Genomic DNA, 13860 nt, shown 5'->3' with positions numbered 1-13860 from the left:
ATTTGCAGACTGCACCTCCATTTTGTTTTAACCCCTATAAAACACCTAAAGGGTTAACAAACTTCTTAAAAGTGGTTTTTCATACATTGAGTGGTGTAGTTTCCACAATGGGGTAATTTATGAGTCTAGCTATTATTTAGGCCTCTCAGTGTCAATTAGAAGTTGAGCAGGTCCATCTAAATACGGGTTTTGGTGATTTTACAAAAAATTTGAAAAATGATACCTAAATTCTGAGCCTCAGAACATTCTAGTAAAATATGTGGAATCTTAAAAAACCATGCCAGCATAAAGCAGACACTTGGGAAATGTAAGTTATGAATTTATTTGGGAGCTATGACTATCTGCATCAAAAGTAGAGAATTTAGAACGTTGAAAATAAAGAATTTTTCCAAATTTTTGCCAAATTTTGTTTTTTTTCATAACTAAACACAAAAGATTTCATCCAAATTTTTAAACTAATTTGAAGTACAATGTGTCACGAGAAAACAATCTCAAAATCCCCTGGATATCTCATAGCGTTCCAAAACTATAACCACTTATAGTGACACAGGTCAGATTTGAAGAATGGGGCCGCGTCCTTAAGGCCAAAAGAGGCTGCGTCCCGTAGGGGTTAAATGAAGTACAACATATGAGGAGAAAACAATCTCATTATTGCTTTCATAAGTAACAGTATTCAAAAGTTATAACCATATAAAGCGACGCAAGTCAGAATCCAAAAAATCGGGCTGAGCCTTAACCCCTTAATGACGGTCCTATCGGCTTTTTATGGTGGTCATTAAGGGTACTTCTTCTGACGAGCCGCCGTAGAAAGAAGATTTAGGGACATCGGGTCAGTCTGGACCCGGCACTAACACCAGTGATCAGAAAAACTCAGATCCAGGGTGTTTAACCCCTTACACGCCGCAGTAAAGCATGACCGTGGCGTGTGTGTCCCTTGTGGACCCGCTTCCCCCCCCCCCCCCGCGCGGTGTGCTTACCGGGGGATCCGATCCCTCCTGCCGCAGCCCCGGGGTCCGGCGAGTGCCCCGAGGCTGCCGGCTCCTCTTCCTGCCGGGTTCGGCCTCCTGGTAGGACCCAGCTGTACAGTTACTTACACTGTACACTGCAATACAAGTGTATTGCAGTGTAAACGCTTGAACAAGCAATCAGATGAATGCTTGTTCAAGCCAACGGGTGGAAAATGTAAAAAAAAGTAAAAAAAAAAAAAATGTAATCATTTTATAATAATAATTAAATAAATAAATAAAATAAAAGTAACATAATCTCCCCAGTTACACATAAAATGCAAAAAAGTATATAAGACAAACAAAAGAGTACATATTTGGTATCCCCGCGTCCGTATAAATCTGTACAATAAATCTAAATCAATATTGGACCCGCTCGGTGAACAACGTAAAAAAACCCCACGAAAACACTATCACAAAAAATGTTCTAAAAAGTGATCAAAAAAAGTTATGTTCCCTAATATGATAAGACTGAAAAGATAAACTCTTTTCGCAAAAAATAAGCCCTCAACCAGATCTGTCAACAGAAAAATACAGAAGTTATGGCCCTGAAAAGTTGTTGATAGTAAAAAAAAATGCGATTTTCTCCAATATTGGTTTTGCTCAGTAAAATTGAGCAAAGATAAGAAAAACTATATAAATGAGGTAACACCGTTATCGTAGTGAAACAAAGAATAAAGATAAAAAATTATTTTTATGTTATAGTGAGAGGGGGGGAAAAAGTGCTAAAAATCCAAAATAAAAATTGATGATTTTGTTTGTGTCCCCCTTGAAATAGTTAATAAAATCACATGAATGAGCTATAGACCCCCAAAATGTATTATCTATACATTATATCTCATCCCGCAAATAATAAGCCCTCATATGTTTGCATTACCAAAAAACTAAAACTTTATAGCCTGTACATTGTGACAATACAAATCTGCTGTTCCATGGCCAGCCGTCTGCCCATACAGCAGTTTACCACCAGATGAGGTATCCGTACACTCTGGTGAATTTGGGAATCAAATGTGCAGTGTGTTTCATCATTTAACTTATTCTGAAACTGTCAGTTTTGGCCTAAATGAATGTATTTTCCCAAAAAATTCAAAAGTTTCTTAATCGCAGGTCCATATTGTTTTAACCCATGTGAAACACTTAAAGGGTTAATAGACTTAATAGAAGTTGTTTTACATATGTTGAGGGGTGAAGTTTCTATAGTGGGGTAATTTATGGGGTTTTACATGAATGATTCAGGCCTTTCAAAGTCACTTGGAAGCTGAGTTGTCCCTCAAAATGTGAGTTTTGGCGATTTTCATGAAAATGAGAAAAATCGCATCTAAAGTTCTGCGCCTCATAACATCCTAGAAAAAGGAGAGGACGCATAAAATATCATTCCAACAACATAAAGAAGACATTGTGGAAATGTTAAATATCAAGCTTTTTGGGTAGTTTTACTTCCTGACTGGAAAGCAGAACATTTCAACAAAATGAAGATTTTTAACAAACTTTTCCCAAATTTTCACTTTTTTTCAGAACGAAACGTGAAACTTATCACTTAAATTTTACAACTAACATGAAGTACAATGTGTCACGAGAAAACATTCTTAAAATCCTGGATATGTTAAAGCGTTCCGAAGTTATAACCAATTATCGTGACACAGGTCAGATTTGAAAAATCGAGCCTAGTCATTAACCCCTTCCCAACATTTGACGTAATAATACTGCATGGCGGGAGGTGCGTTCCCGCAATTTGCAGTATTATTACGTCATGCTTCTGGTACCGGCTCCTGAACAGAGCTGGTACCAGAAGCATGGGGTGGCAGCTGTATGTTACAGCTGGCACTGGTCTCTAGTACCCGCGATCGGAGTTTCCTCAAGCCAACCTGTTAAAGTAAAAAAATAATGTTAAAAACACTTGATATAAACATTTATTAATAAAAAGAATTAATTAAATAAAGTTAAAGTCCCCTAAACACAAACACTCCCTATACATATCTAATAAAGTAAAAAAACACAAACTCACCAGAAAAAAACCCACATATTTGGTATTGCCGCGTCTGTAAAAATCTGTACAATAACTCAGAAACATTATTGAACCCGCTTGATGAGCGGCATAAAAATGAAACCAGAAAAACTCGCCAAAAATGTACATTTTTCATTAAATCGCTTCACAAAAATGTTCTAAAAAGTGATCAAAAAAAGTTATGTACGCCAAGATGGCGTACGCCAAAATCACTGAAATAGACAACTCAACACGCAAAAAATAAGCCCTAAACCAGCTCTGTCAACCAAAAAATATTAGCGTTATATCTCCCTAAAGATGCCGATATAAAAATAAATGAGATTTTCTCTGTAGTTTTTATTCAGTAAAATTGTAAAAATATGTACAAAACTATATAAATGAGGTATCACCATAACCGTAGTGACCCATAGAATAAAGATAATATGTTATTTTTATGGTACGGTGAATGACCCCAAAAACATACAAGAAGAAAGGAAACCAAAATTTACCATTTTTTTTCCTACATACATTTAAGAGTTAATAAAATCTCATTGATGAGCTAATGACCCACTTACATGAAGTATTTGTAAAGTGCATCTCATGTCACAAAACATAAGCCTTTATTTGTCCCAAAAAATTAAGATTGTATAGCCAATAAAAAGTGACAATGCATAATCTGCTCTGCATGGTGCCTCCTTCCCTTCAATGCCCTGGCGTGTGCACATACAGCAGGTTACCACCACATATGGGGTATTGTTATACTCAGGAGAGATTGGGTATTAAACTTTGTGGACAGTTTTGGTATTTTATCCACTGATAATTTGTAAATTTTTTGAAAAACACATTCATTTAGCCAAAAAAATGTAAATTTCAAAATACCATCCGATCTTGTTTTATCCCCAGTAAAATAATTAAAGGGTTAACAACCTTCATGAAAGTTGTTTTACGTACGTTAAGGGGTGTCGTTTTTATAATGGGGTCATTTATGGGGTTTTACTTTTATTTAGGCCTCTTAAAGTCACTTGAAATCTGAGCAGGTCCCACAAAAGCATGATTTTGTGTTTTTTATGAAAATTTGAGAAATCATACCTAAAGTTCAAAGCCCCATAACATCTTACAAAAAAGAGAGAATGCATAAAAAAGCATAGATACATAAAGCAGACATTCGGTTAATGTTAGTTATCAAGTTTTTTTGCTGTTATGACTACGTATGGAAAAAGTAGGAAATTCATAGCCGCCCTGGCTGTATATATAGGATAGCACGGCATATAATGGACATCACTATATATTATTATATATTATCACTTTATATTATGGTATAGTAGCTGAGGGATTTGTATATAGTTCAATGAGTTCCAGGTCGATGAGGGGTTCTTTGAAGTAAATTAGCTGGACACTTCCCGGCATATAAAAATTGAGGTGGTCTTGCTTTCATGACTGGAACACCCTGCACCTCCAGTGTGTGCGGGAGGGGGAGAAGGAAAGATTGGGGTGGTTAACCTTAGTAAATGAGTCTGTTTCTCTTCAATCTGCTTGTAAATCACATGAGATAACTTTATCTACCACACTGCGGCCTGACACTACAACAACCGAATTATCAATGTCACAACTCAGACAAGGAAATGAAATCCATGCAACCGAAGAGATGATTGGATGTACGGTGTCACGATCGGTAGGTCACGCCCCGTCACGAGCCTGGCTGTTTTCGGTTTCGTTTCGTCTCTCTACAATCTGCTAAACTCGTTTCCGTTTCTGAACAAACGTGAACACTTTTAAAGACTGTTACATAGCAGCGCAGTGTGCTGAGGATCGTACACGATCAGGTAGGTAAACATACCGTAAGTCTTTTTACGGTGTCTTCTGTATTGTGTCATACTGTGCCCTGCAATAGAAGTCTAGCAGGCTTACCGTGTCAGTGTCAGTGTCCTTACAAGATACATCTAATGATACATGTTAAAGATTGACCTGATCTTCTCTGTAGTACGTGTGAATGATCGTATATAACCCATATATATATATATATATATATATATATATATATATATATATATATATATGGGAACATGCATCTGAATTTCCAATTCTTCTGAGGCCTCATCCACCATTCCACTCATTTTCAAAAGGGTCATGGCTTTATATCCCACACAAAACTAGAAACAGAAAGTAAAAAGAATTCATCATTATGGGCTGTTCTATTCCCTATGCAGTTTAAAGAAGCCACATAACTGCACATACAAAGAGGATTCAGAGGTGAACACTATAACACTATAGTATTGCAGGTCACAAATAGTGTTATTGTACTGGTGCATTTTTAGCTGCTATTGATATTACTGATATAAAAGTATGTGGTCTCGTAAGGAGTTAATATGTGTGATTTCCCTTTAATATGTATGTGCATAAACAATATTATTGTCAATTTTATTGTTTGGATATTCTGCTATTGAAGGGCAGTGGCTTGGCTGGTCCTGCCTTATGGATGGTTATGCTTGGCTATGGGGAGAGCTACTACCACCAAGGTGGGCTGTACCAGCCTATAAAATAGGCTAGGTGCACAGCCTATGGCAGGGGGCTTCCATTATTTTGCTATTAATTTACAGCACAGTAGACTTCTATTATTGTGCGTGTTCACGGTGCAGTGCATGCGTCATGCCTCACATGAACTTGCTGTGTCTCAGTGTGAATGTGTTGACTGACTGCGCTGTAAATTATAGGGCAGGTCCTATTCTTGGATGGAATTTGAGTTAACGCTCACCTGGCAATGTCAGATGGGCCACAAGAAGCAGTACAAAAATAAAAATAATTCTTTAGGCTGGATTCACACGACCGGTGCCCGCCGTACCGTAGCACGGCGGCACACGGCAGCGCGCGGGGAGAGGAGGGGGAGAGCGCTGCTCACCCTCGCCCCTCTCCATAGGGATATATGGCGCATGGCGCCGTATGCCCTGAAAAAATAGGACATGTCCTATTTTTTCACGGGGCACGGAGCAGTACGGTGCCGCACGTGTGCTGCACCATACCGCTCCCGTAGGGCGCCGCGCGCCCATTGCTGTCTATGGGGGACGTATATCGGCCGTATATATGTCCCCCTTGCAGTAGTGTGAATGCAGCCTTATTTATATAGCGCCTACAGATTACGCTGCACAAAGCATGTCAAATCGGTCCCTGTCCCCATGGGGCTCACAATCTAAACAACCTAGTGTGGGAGGAAACCGGAAGACACCCACGCAAACACATATAGAACATACAAACTGTTTGTAGATGTTGACCTGGGTGGGATTTGAACCCAGGACCCCAGCGGTGCAAGGCAGAAGTGCTACCCACTCAGACACTGTGCCGCCCAATATGATGTGATCTGCCAACAGTAGACATTAAATAAATCTAAGAGTGCCCCAACAAAACCCATTGACTATAGTTGGATTTATGAGACTTCTGTTACAGTGTCTGTAAAGGATTTGTAAACAGTGTCTGTGTTACAGTGTCTGTTAAAGCCAGGGCTTAAGGTTGGTGCGGGCCCCTGGGCGAAAAAGCTGGTGGGGGCCCTTGAAAAATATACTTGTTAAACAAAGGGCAAAACTTTAATTAAACTGAACTTCTGCAGATCCTAATCATACACACTTCACCAGTTGCAGAATATGATAATACATTGTATTATCCGAGCCTCGTAGTACTACATGACTCAGCTGCTGCAAAACATCACAGTACACTACTCAACTACTGGAAAACCTCATAATACAGACCTCAGTGTAAATAGGTTGTCTGTGATGGATAAATAACAGAGCAGTCTGTAACAGTCTGCAAACAGAGACACTGAGCTACAGGAACTAAAGTAGTTACAGCAGCCTTAAATGCCGCAGTGGGGGTGATTTATCAAGACAATGCAATTTTTAGTGCAAGTCCAGGAATTGCTATGATTTCTGCAGAAAAAAAATTGATATTCTGTACAAAATTTACAGATCTGGTCAAGCTAGGGCTGTAGCACACACTTGGTTATCTGAGAATCATAGATCGTGTGGTGGCCACATGTCACAAACCAAAACCAGTGTTTATTTTTGTGAAATATGGCAACCACACAGTCTTTGAAAAAAACATGTTCATATGAATAACCCCTTTCTTTAAAACCCCTTAAGGACCACAACATTTTAGGTTTTTTTTGGCGTTTACAGTTTTCACTCGCCATCTTTAAAAATCCATAACTTTTACTTTTGTTTACGGAGCTGTTTCTGTTTACATAGAGGGCTTGTTTTCTTCCTTTTCTTGTTTTAGTTCCTAGAGAGAGCATTAAATATTCCATGCCATGCCCTAGAGCAGTGATGGAGAACCTTTTAGAGGCAAGGTGCCCAAACTACAACCAAGAACCACTATTTTACTATCAAGTGCCAACATGAGAATTTAAACAGTAACTTATTGCTCCCTATTCTTCCAAGACATTAAATTGTTTCGGCCCCCTGAGGACATCAATACAATTTAAAGCACAAGTGCAATGTTAGACATCATTGTAGCTTCTCTCCAGGTTCTCTCTGTACAGGAAGAATCATGGGGCCAGCAAGGGGAAGATAATCTGGCAATGTTTATACTTTCTCACTTTTCCTGCAGTTCCAATCAGTCAAGGATGTGGCACCTTTAACCCCTTAAAGGGAACCTACCACCACGATTCTACCTATAAAGGTAGATCGGGTGGTAGGTGGATGTAAGGGACGTGAGGAGAGCTCTTTTTAGAGCTAATCCTCACGTCCCCGCTAACTTTTAATAAACTTTATTCCCCTAACATGTAAATTTAGTTATGCGGCTACTGGGGCGTGGAGTAGCCGGGCACGAGGCTACACAGCGCGGCTACTCCACGCCCCAGTAGCCACGTTACTTCTCCTACCCTGTGTGTTCGGCGCGCAGCTCATCGTAGCTGCGCGCCCTCGCCCGACATGCTGGCGTTCTGCGCATGCGCAGAACTCCGGCTTGTCGGATGCCGTGCGCTAAACACACAGGGTAGGAGGAGTAACGTGGCTACTGGGGCGTTGAGTAGCCGCGCTGTGTAGCCTCGTGCCCGGCTACTCCACGCCCCAGTAGCCGCATAACTAAATTTACATCTTAGGGGAATAAAGTTTATTAAAAGTTAGCGGGGACGTGAGGATTAGCTCTAAAAAGAGCTCTCCTCACGTCCCTTACATCCACCTACCACCCGATCTACCTTTATAGGGGTGGGGGTTTTTGCATTTTGCTTGCATCGATCGCGGCTATTAACCCTCTCAACGCCGCCAGCAAAGTCGACGGCGGCGTTCAAAAGACGGCGGCGCGCGGGCGCCGCCATCTTTATTACGATCAACGCGCCCCCGAACGTCATCGGGGGGCGGCGATCGGTTGCCACGGTAGCCTCGGGTCTTCTTTTGACACGAGGCTACATGGCTTCTGCAGGTTCGTTACAATGAGCCAGTGGCTCATTGTAATGTATGACCTGCAAAAATGCCATATATTGCAATACAGAAGTATTGCAGTATATGGTAGGAGCGATCTGACCATCTAGGGTTAATGTACCCTAGATGGTCTAAGAAATAGTGGAAAAAAAAGAAAAAAAAAAGTTTAACCCCTTAACGCTGAAGCCACTTTTCACCTTCCTGACACGGCCCATTTTTTCAAATCTGCCCTGTGTCACCATAAGTGGTTATAACTTTGGAACGCTTTAACATATCCAAGTGATTTTGAAATTGTTTTCTCGTGACACATTGTACTTCATGTTAGTTACAAAATTTTGGTGGTATGTTTTGCATTTATTTATGAGAAAATCAGATATTTGGTGAAAATTTGGAAAAATTCTCAATTTTTGCAATTCAAAATGTTCTACTTTTTCCACACATGAGTCATAACACCAGAAAACGTAATAACTAACATTCACCAAATGTCTACTTTATGCCTCCATGGTTTTTTATGCATACTCTCATTTTTGTAAGCTGTTATGGGGCTTTGAAAGTTAGGTGCAATTTTTCACATTTTCATAAAAAAAGCAAAATCCTGCTATTGAGGTTTGAAGGTTTGAAGTCACTTTGAGAGGCCTAAATAAAAGTAAAACCCCATAAATTACCCCATTATAGAAACTACACCCCTCAACGTACGTAAAACAACTTTTATGAAGTTTGTTAACCCTTTAATTGGTTTACAGGGGTTAAAACAAAATCGGATGCAATTTTGAAATTTATTATTTTTTTTACTAAATTAATGTGTTTTTCATAAAATGTACAAATTCTCAGTGGATAAAATACCAAAATGCTCCACAAAATTTGATACCCAATCCCTCCCGTGTATAACCATACCCCATATGTGGTGGTAACCTGCTCTATGGGCACACGCCAGGGCATGGAGGGGAGCTGCGCCATTCAGAGCAGATTATGCATTGTCACTTTATAATGGCTATACAATCTTTTTTTTTTTGGCAATTTGGACATATAAGGGCTTATTTTTTGCGACATGAGATGCACTTTACAAATACTTCATTTTAGTGGGTTTGTAGCTTTTTGATGAGATTTTATTAACTCTTTAATGTATGGAGGAAAAGAAAATTGTCAATTTTGGGTCCTTTTTTTTGTATATTTTGGGGTCGTACACCGTACACTAAAAATACTATAATATTTTTATTCTCTAGATCACTACGATTACGGTGATACCTCATTTGTATAGTTTTTTATATATTTTACAGGAAAAAACGAATATAAAGAAAATCTCATTTGTTTTTGCATCGCCATTTTTCGGAGATATAACTTTAATATGTTTTGGTTGACAGTGCTAGTTTAGAGCTTATTTTTTACGTGTTGAGTTGTTCTTTTCAGTGGTACCATTTTGGTGCACATAACTTTTTTTGATCACTTGTTGGAACATTTTTGTGAAGGGATTTTATGAAAATTTACATTTTTGGCGAGTTTTTTTGCGTTTAGTTTTTACGACGTTCACCGTACGGGTCCAATAATGTTTCTGACTTATTGTACAGATTGTTACGGACGCGGCGATACCAAATATGTGGGGTATTTTGGTGATTTTCAGTTTTTTCACTTTATTAGATGTGTATAGGGAATGTTTCTGTTTAGGGGACTTTAACTTTATTTAATTAATTATTTTTATTCAAAAGTGTGTTATTAGTGTTTTTTACTTTTTTTCTTTACTTTTACAGGTTAGCTTGAACAAGTGATCCACTGATCACTTGTTCAAGCTATTCTTCACCTAATACAGTGTAATACAGATGTATTACACTGTATTATGTGACACACTGAGCATGCTGCGCATGCTCAGTGTGTCACAGCCGGGTCCTGCCAGAAGGCACGGACCCGGCTCCCGGAAGAAGAATCGCGCAGCCACGGGCACCGGCAGTCCCGGGGCTGCGATCAGAGCAGCGGACCCCCCCGGTAAGCGCCGCGGGGGGGGGGCCGATTCCAACTAAATGCCCCTGACACGCCACGGTCAGCGCGACCGCGGCGTGTTAGGGGTTAACACCCGCGATCGGAGAAGTCTCCGATCGCGGGTGTTAGAGGCAGGTGTCGGCTATAATATATAGCCGACACCCGCAGCTTCTGGCGCCGGCTCCGTTCAGGAGCCTGCGCCAGAAGCTTGACGTACTATTACTGCATTTTGCGGGAACGCACCTCCCGCCATGCAGTAATAGTACGTCAAATGTCGGGAAGGGGTTAAAAAATAAAAAAAATTTATAAAATATTAAAAGTTCAAATCACCCCCCTTTCTCTAGAACTGATATAAAACATAATAAACAGTAAAAATCACAAACATATTAGGTATCGCCTAATTTTTCCACATTTGGAATTTGTTTTCAGCTTCGCAGTACATGGCATGTTAAAATAAATAACATTACGGGAAAGTAAAATTTGTTACGCACAAAATAAGCCCTCACACAGGTCTGTACACGTAAAAATGAAAAAGTTATGGATTTTTGAAGTTGGAGAGCGAGAAATGAGCGGAAAAACCCGGCGTCCTTAAGGGGTTAAATAGCATTGAGAGTGGCATTTCAAGATGTCTGGGACTGCAGGTAGATTAGAGTCCTGTGCGGTGAACTCTGTCCTGGGATGACAGCCTGGGTGCCCACTGAAAGGGCTCCGAGTGCTGCCTCTGGCACCCGTGCCATAGATTTGCCATCACTGCCCTAGTGAGCTGGAAAAAATTCCAAATGCAATGAAATTGTAGAAAAAACACATTTGCACCATTTTCTTGTCGACCCATTTTTACGGCTTGCACTGTGCACATGACATCTAGGCTTATGCACCTTCATAATGTGTCCTTTTTTGCGGGACCTGATGGTGTTTATTTTGCTACCATTTTGGGGACTGTATGACTTTTTGATCACTTTTTATTAAAGAGAACCCGTCATGAAAAATAACCCCCCTAAACTAAATATATTTTCATAAACTGCCATTAGAGAGCATTGCCTCTATCCCTTTATTGTCCCTCTACATGCCTGTAAACCTAATCAATGAGGTCCTAAAGCTGTATGCAAATGACCTGTGAAATGTCCAATGAAGCATTAGCATATTCAAGCTGTCCACTCTATTCATGAGTGGGAGGTACAGCCACACCCCCAGTGCTTGACTGACAGCCTGTATAATGATGTGAGGCTGTATAATGATGTGCTTCCTGGTGCTGGTGGCCACGCCCCCTGCAGCCTGTGTGTGCATGTGTGTGTGTATAGGAGAGATACAGCAGCTCCAGGCAGCCATGTCACAGCAGAACATGTCAGATTCATGTGTAGCTGATGTCTGTGTCTCTCACCTGTATATTAGGAGGATGCAGCATGTCAGCAGATGCAGCACACACACTAGCCATGCTTTACTATACATTACACACAGACATGAGCAGGGGGAGGAGAGGGGAGGGGTAACATGGGTGACATCACTGCCTCTGACCATGTGACCAGCCTCATTTACATGATAAAAAATAGATGATTTTACAATGAATAATGTATAAAATAACTAGATAAAGGCTGGGATGGGATCCTTGTGAGCTGCTCCAACAGGTAGAGGTGACAGGACAAGTGACACAGACCTGATGACAGGTGTCCTTTAAATCTTTTGTTGTTTCAAGATGGGGAAAAAGTGGCGTTTCGGCCATTTGGGCACTATTTTCCATTATGGGGTTTACCTTGAGGAATAACTGTTTTTATATGTTGATAGATTGTGACTTTTTGGACATGACAAAAACTAACATGTCTATGATTTTATTTATTTTTAGAACAGTTCTAGGGAAAGGGGAGTGATTTGAATTTTTTTTTACTACTTATTTGAGCCCCCAAGTGTACCTTAACCTTTGGAGGTCTGATCATTCCTACCACATACTGCAATACTATGGTATTGAAGTATATGGAGAATTTCCTAGGGATCTATAACACTGTGCTCTAGCACAGTGTTATAGATCCTGCCCAATGACAGCTGCTAAGGGAACAGATAGTCGCTCCCCAATGACGTCACGAGGAGCCAACCCAAAATGGTGGCATTTACCTGCTGCCAGCGATAGGTAAATAGTTAATATACATAATCAGTGCCAGTTGTGGGTTTTGGCTGCCGTGAGCCCCCTACATTCATCCTTAACGCATTAAGGTGTTAAAATCACAGATCTTGACTGTGTGTGCTAGTCTTTGGAGTAGAATAAGTTAAGGGGTCTAGGGAGAGGTACACATGGTGGGTTTTGCTCATGTACACAGGTTTACATAAGAAATGCTGCCAAAATAAAATAAGGAACCTTTACAAGACAGCAGCCACTATATACCAGGCAACAAGTGGTTAAGAGTGTGAGAGCAGAGACTCGATTCTGTGCTCCTGGAGAGAAGGTACAGGTCAGACACTGTACACAGCGCGGTACTACAGGCTCCTCTTCACATACTGCCGGCAGCCTTCATCTTCAGCCTGCACTCGGTGCCTCCCTCTGTTACTTACACGCAGAACGGGGATTGGCCAGAGTCAGTGAGTTTCTTCTCCCCCTCTCTCCCTCCACTGCTGCTGCGCTCCTGCCTCTTGCTGCCGCTCTACCTTAAAGATCATTTATATCGGTGTCCTACATGAGTACATACATTATGTGTAGGAAAGCATAGAAGGGGATGGTGGAGGCCCCTCTTCACCCCACCTGGTGGGGGCCCTGGGGCGCACGCCATCCGAGTCCCCCCTATGTTCCGGCCCTGGTTAAAGCAGTTTGTAAACAAGCAAAGATCCGCCAGTCACGGGTGTCCGGTGTGCCGGAGAAGGTGAGTAAGTTTCCCTGCAAACCACAGATCTCTTTCCCATTTTTTCCGTAATTGGGGCACATTTACTAAGGGATGTGCACTGGTTTTCTGGCAGACTTTTGCACATTTCTGTGCAAACTGCTTATGACCATCACGCAACCGTTTTGTGGCGCGGCTGCACTATTCATCATGCCTCAGTGGAAAGAACTCTGATCAGGGAAATTTAAACTCTGAGATAATAAGGTCAATGATTGACGATTATGGCAAAAAAAGCTAGTTATGAAGGGGCAAGCTGTCCGTATGAAATATTGTGCACAGCAATACAGACAAATAGTAGTGTATTATAACAATGATAGGGATAAGGGGTACATTTACTTACCCGGTCCGAGGAGTTCACAAAAACAGCATTGTCTGATGATAATGCACTCTGGTCCAATTCACGCCTGATATCCTGCATATGTCGCTTCTCCGCTGGAGTTTACCTTCTTCTTCCTGGTACATGTAAGTGCATTGTCTTGCGACATAATTTGAAAGTTAAATCCCTTGCTCAGTCCGAATCTGTCGGATCATCCGACAGCGTGCCCCTCGATTTTTGTTGCATGCAAGCTAGTGCAGCTGCGCCAAAAAACGATCATGTGCGATCAGACACCTGTTATCACCCCCCACCTTCCAAA

At 40.9% G+C, this 13860-nt stretch overlaps 1 protein-coding gene across 1 annotated transcript in view; it reads left to right on the top strand.

Moving 5' to 3' along the window:
* The first annotated feature begins 4652 nt into the window (after window positions 1-4652).
* Window positions 4653-13860, top strand: part of STAT1 (signal transducer and activator of transcription 1) — a 176087-nt gene continuing 166879 nt past the window's right edge. The window contains exon 1 of the mRNA XM_072120887.1: window positions 4653-4811. The gene's annotated coding sequence lies outside the window, so the exon portion shown is untranslated. The remainder of the gene's footprint in view (window positions 4812-13860) is intronic.

The sequence above is a fragment of the Engystomops pustulosus genome, chromosome 8 (assembly GCF_040894005.1).
Source record: "Engystomops pustulosus chromosome 8, aEngPut4.maternal, whole genome shotgun sequence".
Lineage (NCBI taxonomy): Eukaryota > Metazoa > Chordata > Amphibia > Anura > Leptodactylidae > Engystomops > Engystomops pustulosus.
This window is presented reverse-complemented; position numbering and strand designations above follow the sequence as displayed.